This window comes from Eurosta solidaginis, chromosome 4 (genome assembly GCF_040869045.1).
Source record: "Eurosta solidaginis isolate ZX-2024a chromosome 4, ASM4086904v1, whole genome shotgun sequence".
NCBI lineage: Eukaryota > Metazoa > Arthropoda > Insecta > Diptera > Tephritidae > Eurosta > Eurosta solidaginis.
In genome coordinates, this window is record NC_090322.1 from 46,406,157 (window position 1) to 46,420,263 (window position 14,107).

Below are 14,107 nucleotides of genomic sequence, written 5' to 3' on the forward strand. Positions count from 1 at the left end.
AGAATGCAAATGATAGATCGCAATAGATTATAGAGCGTGTGAGCGTATTGTGGTATAGGGTAGATGAGACGTTCTGCGACAACGTGTCTCCTGCGATTCCAGCTGAGATGACATTTGCGATGAAATACGTGCCTCCTGTGCTTCCATCTTGGATGTTAATTCCAGCTGAGATGCCACTATCGATGTTTGAGCAGTTATTGCAGCCAATATCATGTTCAAGTCTGTGCTCGTAACTGTCTGCGATGTTTCGTTTTTCTCTTCAATTTTTGTTGTTGTTTCGTCCCCATCAGGATAAAAGACAAACTTGTCCACATCAATTCCTTGCGACTCCATTACCTCTCGTAGCCGTGCTTGAAGTTCGGTCTTATTGCCGGTTGTATTTAATCCACGGTTCTCCAACTCCTTTTTCAGTTGCTGGATTTTCAATTCACTGAACTTTGCCATGTCCAAGTTGTATTCCCAATCTTCGGAATTTATTCAACAATTCCTCTTCTGACACCAATTGTAACGAATTTACTTGCAATTCCCTTTATTTGCAATCTTCTGCTGAGTTCGAGTCACTAAACTGCTGAATAAATAACTCCAATATTTAATAATGCAAAATGGCCCTTATTAAAGTACTTCACAATAACACTCAAACTTTGCACCGAATAGCTTGCTTAATAACCAAACTGATTGATAGCTCAAATGAAACTCTACTATCCAAAATAATATTGCTATTGCTCGCTAGATAGCGTCTGAATCGAAACTTGCCCATAGCGCCCCTACTGCTGATGCTTTTATACTCTGTGATTTCTTCGTGACATCTTCTAGGCGCTTCCAGAATTTTACTTAGTTATAAATTTCTCAGCTACAACTACAGATGTATAATTTCTCATTTGAGTAATACTTGCACAAATTATTGCCCTCTCTTGTGACAACTCAGATAAGATATATGCATGTGTTTGTGCATTGACTCTTAGCTGTTCGTATACATACATGGTACAAATGTGAAGACGCAATTATTGTTTCGTTTATGTAGATACATAACGATTGAATTATTGGTGTGAATTTACGTCACTGCTTAGCATCGGCTTAGAGTTTTGCTAATATTCGTAACAGTATCGTATTAAGATAAACATCCTATTCAATATGCCTATTGTAAACTATTTGTAAGTTATAAATAAGAGTAAAATGTAAAGCTTAGTCAGTGTTTGAGCGGCATTCAAATAAAGTGCAAGAGTTTTTTGAAAACTCAATTTACCCAACATAAACTTTAATTGGCGATTCTGCCAGGAGCCACGCAGTGATAGCCTGTAAAAACGTTGCGTGTCCTCCGGAGTAAAAAAAAAACACTGTAAAAATTAAAATAAAACAAGTATATCTAAAAAGGAGAGAAAAGGAAAAAAAACACTGTAAAAATTAAAATAAAACAAGTATCTCTAAAAAGGAGAGAAAAGAAAACAAGAAAACACTGTAAAAATTAAAATAAAACAAGTATCTCTAAAAAGGAGAGAAAAGGAAAAAAAACACTCTAAAATTAAAGCAAACACAAATATTTGTCAGCTTACAAGAAAACTAAACACGCGAAGTACGTAACTCCAGAAAGTGAAAGAACCACCAACATATGAACAGCAGCATTCATCCACAAAGCGAACAAGGATCAAATAGAAGGACGAGAATCCGAAGACGAAGAAGCGTAAGCTAATGAATAAAATAGTTAAGGTATATGTTAATACATAGTATGTATAAATAATTATATGTATGTACATATAAATTAGAAGATTATAAAAGTGAAAGCAAAACAAGAAGAGATAAAGCAAAATTAAAAAATAAAATTTATATGAAGTGCTGAAAGATTGTGAAAGAAGATTTGAAAACGGTATATAGACCTGGATTCTTTGATAGAAGATTTGACAAAAATGTCATTAAATAGTAATAATAGTACCACTAATATGGATGTAATATCTAGATTGATTGCCGCCAGTACCGCATCATTACGAACGGAAGTAGAGCAAATGAGGCGACAGATACAGGCGATGCTGTGACCGAGTTTGTACCCGAACAAATAGATTCAAATATAAATTGTGACGAACCTTTAGACGTTATCAAATCTTTGTCTGAGTTTGGGGGTAAGATAAATAATTATGTAAGTTGGCGCGAAGCAGCCAATAATTCCATGTCCTTGTACACAAGGGGAAGTAGGAAATATTTCGCGGCGTTAACAATTTTAAGGAATAAAATTACCCGTGGGGCCAATGATGTACTGACCAATCACGGAACAGTTTTGAATTTCGACGCAATTTTAAGTCGTCTGGACTTTGCTGACAAAAAGCCAAGTCATATAAACGAACAGGAGATGAGTGTCCTAAGACAGGGATCGAAAACCCTGATAGGTTTCTATAATGAGGTTAACGAGAAGTTGACGCTTCTCATAAATAAGACCATAATGACTCATGGGACAAGCTCACCCATAGCTAAAGAGTTAAACTCTACAAACAGAGCCACTGCTCTGCGGACCTTTATAACTGGGCTTAATCACCCATTAGATCAAATATTGTTTACCTTGGCACCGAAGGATTTGCCAAATGCCCTTGCCAAGGCTCAAGAGTTAAATGCCAATCAAATGAGGTCACAATTTGCTTTGCAATATTCGCAAAGCCACCCGCAGAAAAGTTTTAATTCATCTCCCCACAGACTTCCTTATAATAATCGGAGAAGTCAGGAGTTTCAGAATAATTTGAGGTACCCGCAGAAAAATAGTCCAATATTCGGCGACGATAAAAAAACCCGTCCAGAGTAGAGTTGTGCTTTTTCGTTCATTTCAGAGATTCGAATCTTTCGTTCTTTTTCTGATGAACGAACAAGTTGTTCTTTTTGTTCATCTGTTCTTTTTTTTTCAAGCAAATTTGATCAATGCTGCTCGCACCCGCGAAAAAAGCCAACAAGTATAGATGGGGGTGTGTATGCAGCAATGCTTTGTGTAGGTATATTTAAATGAGTAATGAATAAATAAGGTAATATATGTATATATTCAAGTTTAATAAATGTAATGATTAGTTTCTTATAAAACATGTTTTTCATAAATAGTCCATACATATATTTTTGTAGCAGTGTCACACAAAGATGACCACACATATCTTTAGTGTAATTGTCATCATCGACATTCGTGCTCACTGTGAATTTCTGCGTATGTATGTATGAATTTACAATGTTCGCGAACGAGAAGAGAGAAAGAATAACATTAGATAAAACGAACTAAAAGAACAAATGAACTAAAAGAACAAAAAGAACAGAAATCGAAGATCTAGTTCACTTGTTCAGTTGAGAGACCCGGTCAATTGAACAAGTTCAGAACGAAATGACCCAACTCTAGTCCAGAGCCAATGGATGTAGATCCATCCCTGCAAATTGAGAATAGGCCTAGTAATAGATATATGCCACAGGGAGTTAGAAACAATTCGCAAACACAACAATTTTAATAAAAGAGTTGGTGGTGCGCAAGTCACTGCACAACCACAAGAAAAAGTACAACGAGTAAATAATATTAATGAAGGCCATTTTTTAGGCCAAAAAAAAGCTTGCCATATATATATCTGTATGACCAAGCTATAAAAAAGATTTTGAAAGTTTAGTAGATACAGGTGCAACATCCTGTTACATTAGGGAGGGAATTTATAGGAATCTAAAAGAATTGGATATTTATAAGAGGATAAAAACCATTAATGGTTGTACAATAATTAGATTTTACCACGAAATTCATCTGTTTGGTGTTAAGGAGATTTTTTACGAAATTGATAACTTGGAGTCAGATCTTCTTATAGGTTATAATTTATTGCGAAAAGATAACGCTTTAGTGGATCTGGAAAACCAGAAGTTAATTGTTAATAGAATTGGACAAATTTATGAATTTGGGGAAAGGAGTGCTATGAAGCACAGTTGTGAAAAAGAAAGTGAGGTTGATAAAGTGAACTTTGTGGAACAAAAATGTTCCACAGCGCCAGTCGACGGTAATACCGGCAATAGTACAGATAATATAAAAAATAGAACAAATGTGGAACAAGAACGTTTCACAGCGCCAGCTGAAGAATGTACCAGCAAAATTCCAAATAATAAAATAAGCCCAAAATAGGGCAATATAAAGAATCTTCGTCAGAAGATAATTGATGTTATAAAAAAAGAACATGTAGATGTTGATTTGGATTTACCATTCAACACATATGTCAGAGCAGAAATTCGCATGGATGAGGAAAGACCCATTTGGTCCAAACAATATCCATATCCAATGTCTGTTAATGGTTTTGTTAATGAAGAAGTCCAAAGTCTATTGCAGAAGGGGATTATAAGGGAAAGTAAGAGTCCATTTAACTCTCCATGTTGGGTAGTTCCAAAAAAGGGAATTAATAAGGATGGAAGTCATAAGTTACGCTTAGTGATTGATTTATCCGATGCCGAATCCAGAGATCATACTTTCAAATTTGGGGGAATCAAAATATTTTTCAACGATAGATCTCGAATCTGGATTTCATCAAATAATAATGAGAGAAGAGGGTATTGAAAAAACGTTCTCCGTTAATAACGGGAAGTATGAGTATGTGCGGATGCCCTTTGGCCTTCGCAACGCTCCCAGCATATTCCAACGGACTATGAATAATATTTTGCATGAATATATCGGGAAGGTTTGTCATGTCTACATTGATGACATTATAGTATATTCACGTAATTTGTAGGATCATTTGAAACATTTAGAATTGGTAATAGAAGTACTGAAAAAGGCCCATATGAAAATATCTCTAGAAAAGTTTAGGTTTATCGAGCAAGGGGTTGAGTTTCTGGGATACATTGTACCTCATAAGGTCATTAAAACCGATCCAAAGAAAATAGAAGCAATAAAAAATTATCCAATACCAAGAGCTCTACGTCAGGTTAGAGGATTTTAAGTTTAACGGGATATTATAGGAAATTTATAGGTTATGCTAAAATAGCAAAACCAATTACAAAATATTTACAAGGGGAAAATTGTAAAATCTCCCAATATAAATAAAAAAAACTATTGTCAATCTACACCAAGAGGCAAAAGCTGCTTGCGAAAACCTAAAGGGATTGTTGTGTCAGCAGAATTGATACAACCAGATTTTACAAAAAAATTTGTTCTAACAACAGATGCATCAAATGTAGCCGTAGGAGCTGTGTTATCTCAAGAGGTGGCGACCAGTGACTTTTATTTCAAAAACATTAACCACGACTGAAAAAAACTATACGACAAATGAAAAGGAATTATTTGCCATTGTGTGGGCATTGAAGAATTTACGAAATTACCTTTATTCGGTGAGAGATTTGGAGATTCACACCGACCATCAACCATTATCATTTACAATTTCTGAAAGAAATTCAAATATCAAAATGAAAAGATGGAGGGCATTTATTGAGGAGTTTTCCCCAAAAATTATTTATAAACCAGGTGCAATAAATGTGGTTGCAGATGCTTTATCCTGGCAAATTTTAAATAATGTAACAGAGTCGGAAAATGATGAAAGTAACTCAAGCGACTCTTTAACTAATACACAACATTCTGCAGGAAGTGGGGATGAATACCAAATTGCTGCAACAAAAAAACCATTAAATCATTTCAAACAGCAAATCCTTATTGATAAGGGTGCTAGAATTACAGCCTTAGAAACCATATTACCATTTAATAACAAACGCTTTTTGATCGAATATGATTAACCTGAAAATATTCCTTCGGTTTTGACAGAATATTTGAATCCAAAATTGGTTACCGCAATTTACTGCACACCAGAGGTGCTTTATGGAATTAAACATGTCTTAAGAGAAACTTACCCATCGACAAAATTTATACATTGTAGATCTTTCCCTAATGATATTACTAATCGGCAGACCAAGCGGCTATTATAGAACAAACTCATAATCGCACACACCGCAATTATAGAGAAAACTTAAAACAAATCAAAGATCAGTACTATTGGCTCGAAATGTACAAGCAATTTAAACAATATTCAAGAAATTGCGAAGTATGTAATAGGAATAAATACGACAGGCCATATCCATAACCATCTCCAATGTGATCGATCAATGGTGCCTTAACCGAAAAATTCATAAAAATGAAGAAAACGCAAAATATTAAAAATAATTCCACAAAAAATAAGTCTCTTAGTCATAACGTTTCCAAAACAATGAATAAAATCTACAAAAAGTTATAAAATTCACCAACTCAAATATTTTTAGGTTATGGATATGGCGAGAAACCAAAAACCAATTGGTTGGCTATGGTATGGTTATGGCGTTAGCGTTATGGTATGGCACCATTAATCGATTACATTGATTTCCATAAGGTAGCTTCGATCAGCTGTTTTATCTGGTTATGGTTTTATGGTTATAAGGCCCTTAAGGCAACGACCCTACAAGACGAAGGTAACCAGTTCACTCACCCATTCAAAGCTTTTTTCGCTCTCCACTAACACATCGACGTTTCATGCTGTCATCGAAATGACAGTTCATTAATTATTCCGGAAAACATTAAAACGCAAAAAAATATATATTTGTTTACAACGAAAAATATCTTGTGCTTTTAGTTGTGACATGTGACGGAAATTTAAAATTTTGTTGCAGAGAACACCTTTTTGCGTTGGCGGCCTTCGCCCAAAATAACATTAAGTTAATTTTAGTTGTGACATGTGACGGAAATTAAAAATTTTGTTGCAGAGACCATCTTTTTGCGTTGGCGGCCTTCGCCCAAAATAATATTAAGGGTAACGTTTTACAAGACGGTACACCGCCAATTTAAAAATATCAAATAATAATAAAAACGGAGCTCGAGGCGCGTCTTCTGATTCCACGTTTGATAATTTTTGATAAAAATTAGGTGGTGCACCGTCTTTTAAATCGTTACCATATTAAGTTGTATAGAATCGACGGAATGGCCTACACGGTTTCATGTCAACTAAATCGCTCCCGATATGGTCGGGCTAGTACCTTAATGGTTCCCGGAACGTACCCGATCTGCATCCGGCAAAGGACCAACAAAGTCGATAACGGGGAGTGTCCTTATCGCTACAACAACAACATTATTTACTTTCTAATTTTCATTCATACGTACATATGGGCATTTTTAAATAATAAAAAAATGTTATATTATTCTAATAGATAGCATCTACGCCGGGTTGCGATTCAGCTCAGAATATGGCAAAATCAGAGGAAATCTACAATTAAATGCAGATTCACGTGTCATTTGCCAAGGATACAAGGTACTTTACAAGCAACATGCTTTGGAATACGGTACCAAACTGGTTGGATGTATTTCCCTAAAAAAGGGTGGAACTACGCATCTTGGTTTGCCAGTATTTGCTTCGGTAATTTATATTGATTTGTAGTGATTAAAAATTGCATTAGTAGATAATGTAATGTGAATTAAAATTGAATAGGTAGCCGGAGCAAAAAAGGCAACTGATCGGCATGCAACTGGTATTTATGTGGCGCCACCGGGAGCTGCTGCTGCTATCCTAGAAGCATTAGAAGCAGAAATGGCTTTGATTTTTTGCATCACCAAAGGTGTGCCATAACATGATATGGTTCGCGTTAAGCACGCTCTCTTAAGGCAAAAAAAAATCGCGTCTAGTCAGGCCCGATTGTCCAGGAATCATCGCACCAGAAAGGGTAAGTAAATTGGCTACCATATTAAATAATTTGTCAGGCTTTTGTTGATAATCAACTGAAGAATTCAAATACGACAGAGTTCGAAGTTCATGAGAAAACCAATTAATTTTTTTAATTAGCGTTTGGAGAGTATGTATGTATGCATAGAACTGCATAGAAGGGGAGGCAATAATTAATTATTATCAGTAGATTTGCAAGATTTTTGTCATTTTCCCTGCATCGCAGTTGTCATTACATTGCGTTAAGAGAGGACATCAACACCTTACTTACCTGGTTGTTGATAGGGTTTTTAGCTTGGCCGTTAAAACAAACTTCTGGTAACACTACGGACTCATTCAGTCTATGTGAGGTCGCCATGAACCCGCCAGTTCAACCTAACCTATATATTGTTCTGGTTTTTACTTTAGAATCAACCGTTTAAGTAAGCGATGTCAGCTAACTAAGCGCCTTCAAATGTAGATCCATAAGGAACATGGGGTCGCCAGAGCCTCGGCTGTTAAAGAAACAGGATTCGCCACGGGTAGGTGAGGTTCACAATTGGGTTGGAGAAGCTATATATTGCGCTGGCAACCCATTGAACGGATTGCGCTACACAGCCCCTGAACCAATTTGGTATTTTAATCGCCTCTTACGCAGGCATGCCTACCGCGGGTATACTCTAAGCCCCCTAACCCGCTGGAGCCATGAGAAGCGTTAGTGACCTTGGATGTCCCAAGGAAAGTTCCGTCGTGTCTTGTGTTGTTCGGTGAGCGGCCTGGCAGCAGCGTGCAACAAATGCACCATTCAGGAGGATACCCTTGCTGAGCCCAGAAAACCTGGGAAAATTGGATGTACTGTTGTTGTTATTGTTGTTGTAGCGATAAGGTTGCTCCCCGAAGGCTTTGGGGAGTGTTATCGATGTGATGGTCCTTTGCCGGATACAGATCCGGTACGCTCCGGTACCACAGCACCATTAAGGTGCTAGCCCGACCATCTCGGGAACGATTTATGTGGCCACATTAAACCTTCAGGCCATTCCCCCTCTCCACCCCCAAGTTCCATGAGGAGCTTGGGGTCGCCAGAGCCGTGTCTGGTAGTGAAACAGGATTCGCCGCGGATAGGTGAGGTTGACAATTGGGTTTGGAGAAGCTATATATTGCGCTGGCAAACTGAAGGGTTGCGCTACACAGCCCCTTGAATCTGGTATTTTAATCGCCTCTTACGACAGGCATACCTACCGCGGGTATATTCTGATCCCCTAATCCGCTGGATGTACTGGTCGGATGCAGCAAACGAGTATATTCTGTAATAGAATATGATCAACTTGGAGATAACCAAACGTTTATTTTCCTGTCCAACAGGGATCTGGTTCTAGACCCTGCTGCTAAAGAAGGATAGGCGTAGTCACAACAATTCGTTCCCGGGTTACTCGGGGAAATCAGTTTTAGCAGTACTTTGCACTTTTCATACTGCACGTCCATACAAGAACTTCGGATAATGAATTAAACAGTTGTTGTTGTTGTTGTTGAATTAAACAGTTATCTGCATTTGTTTGTTTTTGTAGCACGTCTAATTTCCTTCGTAACATCAATCAATTATCCCTTGTTATAATGTTGTGTTCTCTATGAATGCAACAGCGAAGTATCTTCGGGTACCCCTTTTTCTAGTTATCTGAAATCTCCTTGAGTCCCTTGTGACTTTGGCCTCTCAGAAAAGAGCTAATTGTGGAGCCCTATTTATAGAACACTTTTCGGGTTAAATATATTAAAAACTTTAATCTATCCTTACTGATATTAGTTTCTTTCTCATTCTAGGTAATTTGTTTTTGACGATGTGCGCATAGCAATATCCAAATATTCCAGCTGTAGCTGAAGGAAGAACATAAATTTGCTCAAATTATAATAAAACTGCGACAACTATCCCCCCGCCTTTTTAGTACCACAGATAAAGCGCTAACACGCATACTATGGGAAAGGGTCAAGACCAAAGGATCAATATCACCTGTAAATCGACTTTTATAGCACGAATTGGGGCTTCCGGTATTATCCCTACAAAACTCATATGGCTCTGCAAACTGATGTTGAATAACACCACCAGCGCAGGAAAAATTGAGCATCATCACTGAGCTTCGAAAGTTTCAGAAAGGGCACAGCTATTAATAGACGTTATTGTACTTAATTAACTTGTACATATCAATATACACATATGTAAAGTTCACTAGAGTAATAAGGAAATAATTTAAATTGTAAAAAAAACATTGTATATATGAATTATTTATAATTAAATATTATCTGAACATAAAGGACGCGTTTCATTCATGAAAAAAGCGATTTGACAGAAGGTAACCGATACGGGTAACCGATAGGCCAGTTACCCGTGTTGTTGTTGTTGCGTATGTTTTCGTTAGCGATAACGAAAACATACCTAATGAAGTAACTTAAAAATGTGAATAACATCGAGCGAGAAGAAATGTCGAAAACACAATAGGTAGGAGCGAGAAAGCAAGTCACACGTACACTATTTTGAGAGAGCGCATGCGTTACCTTTTTCACGACAGCAATGTAAAAGTCATTAAGACGATAATTGGTGAACAAGTCATTGGTGACGATTAAGTAATCGATTAGGCAACGGGTACCTGTCTTGTAGGGGAATGATGCTGCCCGAAAAAAATTATGCGCAAATCAGAAAAGATTGCGCAATGCGCATGTAAACATTAGATCAGACTTTTTTTATGACTTATGAATTGACCCTTTTCCTTTAGCTCTTTTTTCTCGCTTTTTTTTTCATTCGCTCAACGAGGCAATTCTGAACTCTTTTTTTTTCCAGTTTTGGGAATTGAAAGTTCCAATTCCAATAAATGGCAAGAGGACTTTTAAATTGCCTCTTAAATCGCCAGGTTAACAAACGTATAAGGGTAATATACTTGCAACATTTAGACGTGCATAAGCAACTAACATATGTCGCAAAGTAAAAACCTGTAGCACAAATTTTCTCCTTATAATTGCTAAATATATGGCTTGTTGACATGTGCTTTTTCAAAATTTGCAATTCATCCTGAATTATCTTTTTATGTATGCATCATAATTACACTATTTCAGTCCCATCCAGCAAGTGGTACCCCCATCATGCCCAAGCCAGCAACCTCAGGCATCCTCCCATTGTAAAAAATATTAATATAGTCATCATGTGTCGTGTTGATTTGTTAAATTAATTTAGTCACTTTATGTAGATGAATTAAAAAATTTAATGTCACATTAAGTTTGACCATGTGAATAATGCATATGTATGTATTCATAACTGCTCATTTTTGTGGTTACTCATGGGTAGTGTTGATTTATTAAATAATCCAGCTGGTACCATATGTGATAATTTATTTTATTCATGTGATTATTAAGTTTTTATAACATGTTTAATTTATTTGTATTAGATTTCATACTAAACGTTGAGTCGAACTAATTACACAATTAATTTTCATGTTACAGTTTTGTAGCTCCGTTATGTCATATAAATTTAATTATGTATTATGTGAATTTCTATCCGGTTACATGTGGATATGACTGTACATTAATATATGAGAAGGGTATTTTCAATCCCGTTACTTGTACTTTTTGTCCTTTGTGGATTTATATGTTATCACAATTTATATGTAAGGTATAATCTCTACCCCGTTATATGAATAGTTCATATAATAAATTAAACTTTTATCGTATCCAATCTTTGTACTTTTGTCCAATTTAGTTTATATTTTTCCAATTTACAGTTTGTCTCATGTCAAGTTGTATTCATACACAATTTAAAAAATCCAGAGTAATAGATATATCTCTTTTGATTATCCATGTAGCTTCATGCGAAGATTTTGTATTAAATGTGTTCCATAACTGTGTTATTTATCTAGATTACTAATTTTTTTTAGTAGTATTTTATGTATTTATTTTAACTTTCGATTTTAATGTTACGTACAACTAATCGCACATGCAGTAAAGGCAATTGATGAAGGAAAGTAGCATTACTGTTCTTTTTACAGTTTCGTAGCTCCGTTATTTCATACAGCATTTTTCTTCCATTATACAAAGTTTAAAGTCTTGTTTTATAGCTCCATTATCTTCTACAAATTCAATTTTAATGTTACATATTATTAATGTTTTTTATACACGAATGCCTTTTTAATTAGACAAAAAGTTAATTTTAGTTGACCGAAATCTATAAATTTTACTCTACATAGCACATTTCTTTTTTACACAAAACTTTTACACTTAAACGAACGTGTAATTACGACATTTTTAACAAAACGATGTTACTGCTTCGGCGGTAAACTTGCCGAGCGCAATTCTGAACTCGTGAATGCGCTATTTGGTTTGGTGATTTGTGAAAATTATATATCGTGCCTATTTACATTTATACAACAAAAATCGAAAATTTTCTAATATCGACTTTTGGTTGATTACGTTTGCCGTCTTTCAGTGAGTCTTATAGCTCCGGCTCACGCTCAATTCTCACGTGGATGTTCTGGACCCGAATTACGTATTCCGTGAACTGAACACTCGTCTCTTAAAAGTGCTTATTTGGTATTACGAGATACGTAAACGAATAGCTGCTATCGAAATTCGGTATTATGTGTTCAGTGAACGTACACAACAAATTGTAAACGTCAAAAAATTTCATACGATAGCAAAAAGACGTTCGAGTGCATTTAAAATTGGTTGTAGTTTGAAAATTAAACGAATTAATTTATAGTTCTTCGTTTTAAATTTGTTTTTAAAAAAGTAAAGTGATCTTTGCACAACTAAAAAGGAAAATTTTATCAAACTGTGATCAATCTACAATTATAAAAAGGAAAATTTCGAGATTAATAATGTAAGTAAATAAATATAAAATAAGTAAAAGTATTTATAATTATATATTTTAGATCCATGATCGCGAATCTGAAAACGGAAGCTGACAAATTTGCCTTTGAGATTAGCACAAATTGTTTTATTATTTTAATGGTGAATGTGTCATGCTGCCGTATAGAATTGGACTAAAATTCCATTCGTGTACCATTAACGATTTCAGACAATATTACTTTATTGAATTCATTAGCTTTAAGTAAATTAAAATTGGTCCGAGCAAAAACTAGAAGCATCAGTAAAATGAAAACTTTAGTTTTGACAACTAGGAGGAACTCTCTTCCACCTCTTTTTTATATTTATTATTAATTGTGCACTCATCACTAGAATTACCTGTGTTAATTTCTTTGTAAGCACTTCTTTTCCCCTTTTTTCCTTTTAAAAGTTGCTTAGGAATTTACACCACAATGTAAGTAAATAATTTTTCTTATTTACAATTAGAATATCACATTTAACTGTCAAAATATCTATTACAAATCACCATTCAATCTATTACTGCCTGTTATAAATTACGATACGTTACTGAACGTACCTCATAATACCAATATTGCCATTCGTACTCATAGTGTACAAGTACAAGTGTGTTGACTTATCTGTCAAGCATTCTGACAGGCACTCGCTGGATTCGGAATGACAGCGAATTCAAAATGGATACCATTACCGAGTGCGCCGAATGATTGAAAAATTGAAAAAGTCGATACGATTGGTAGTCAAAAATGTTGTCGTTGAGACCAAAAATGCGACTCTAGACCTGAGATTTCCATCAGGTGAGCTAGGCTGTTTGTAGTTTTGACGTTTATCGCTTAGTGAACACACTTGGTATAGGTACACTATGTTCGTACTAGTCACTACAGTCACGTAATCTTTATTCGTTCGATTGCCGTTTCGATCACGGAATATGTAATTCGAGCCCTGGATCATTGAGAGACTTGAGAAGCAGATGCCGTGAAATTTTCGCACACGTGAAATGTGATAGGCAGATGTCGCCGCGGTTTTTTCATTTAACTCATACGGCGAAAGGCTAAGCAGCGACATCTATTTTTGAAAAAGTAGGTATATTAAAGGCCGCGTTGCCAACCTAAAAATAAGTAATTAACAAATTATCTGGCTCACAAATTGAACCAGACTGGTTTATCTGGCTCAAATCGTTGTTGCATTTAAGGCAAGGCCACATTAGGCTGCACTACGCAGCACTGCACTGCAAAATATTCTTTGCATGTATTCTTATGAGGCAATTCACACCTAGCGTCAGCAGCACTGCGCGACCCGGCACAGCGCGGCAAATTTGATCAACTAAGCAAAAAAGCCGCGTTGGGAAGTGTCGCGCAGTGCTGCTGCTGCTAGTGTGTGTGAATTGCCTCATAAGAATACTTGCAAAGAATTTTGCACCATCTTTTTTCAATCTGGGCAAAAGAGTGTGGAACTCTCCTCCTTCATATCTTGAGGATGAGATGTCTTGGACCCATAGCCACGACCTTTTTCTTTTCCTTTCCTCTTCTTTGCACAAAAATGAAATAATTACACCTTCAAAAACTGTGTCGTCCATTTTTCAAACAAAAATAAACACAAAGTTTTGCCGCAATGTGTCG

At 36.0% G+C, this 14,107-nt stretch overlaps 1 long non-coding RNA gene across 2 annotated transcripts; it reads left to right on the forward strand.

Annotated features, from left to right (window-relative positions):
- The first annotated feature begins 6,525 nt into the window (after positions 1–6,525).
- LOC137247873 (uncharacterized) lies at positions 6,526–9,932 on the forward strand. Of its 2 annotated transcripts, XR_010951921.1 has the most exons (4): positions 6,526–6,749; positions 7,144–7,349; positions 7,422–7,653; positions 9,447–9,932. It is a non-coding gene; the product is annotated as an uncharacterized lncRNA (long non-coding RNA). The 2 variants fall into 2 exon arrangements; XR_010951920.1 differs by lacking the exon at positions 6,526–6,749 and having other exon boundaries at positions 6,757–7,349.
- Positions 9,933–14,107: the final 4,175 nt, after the last annotated feature.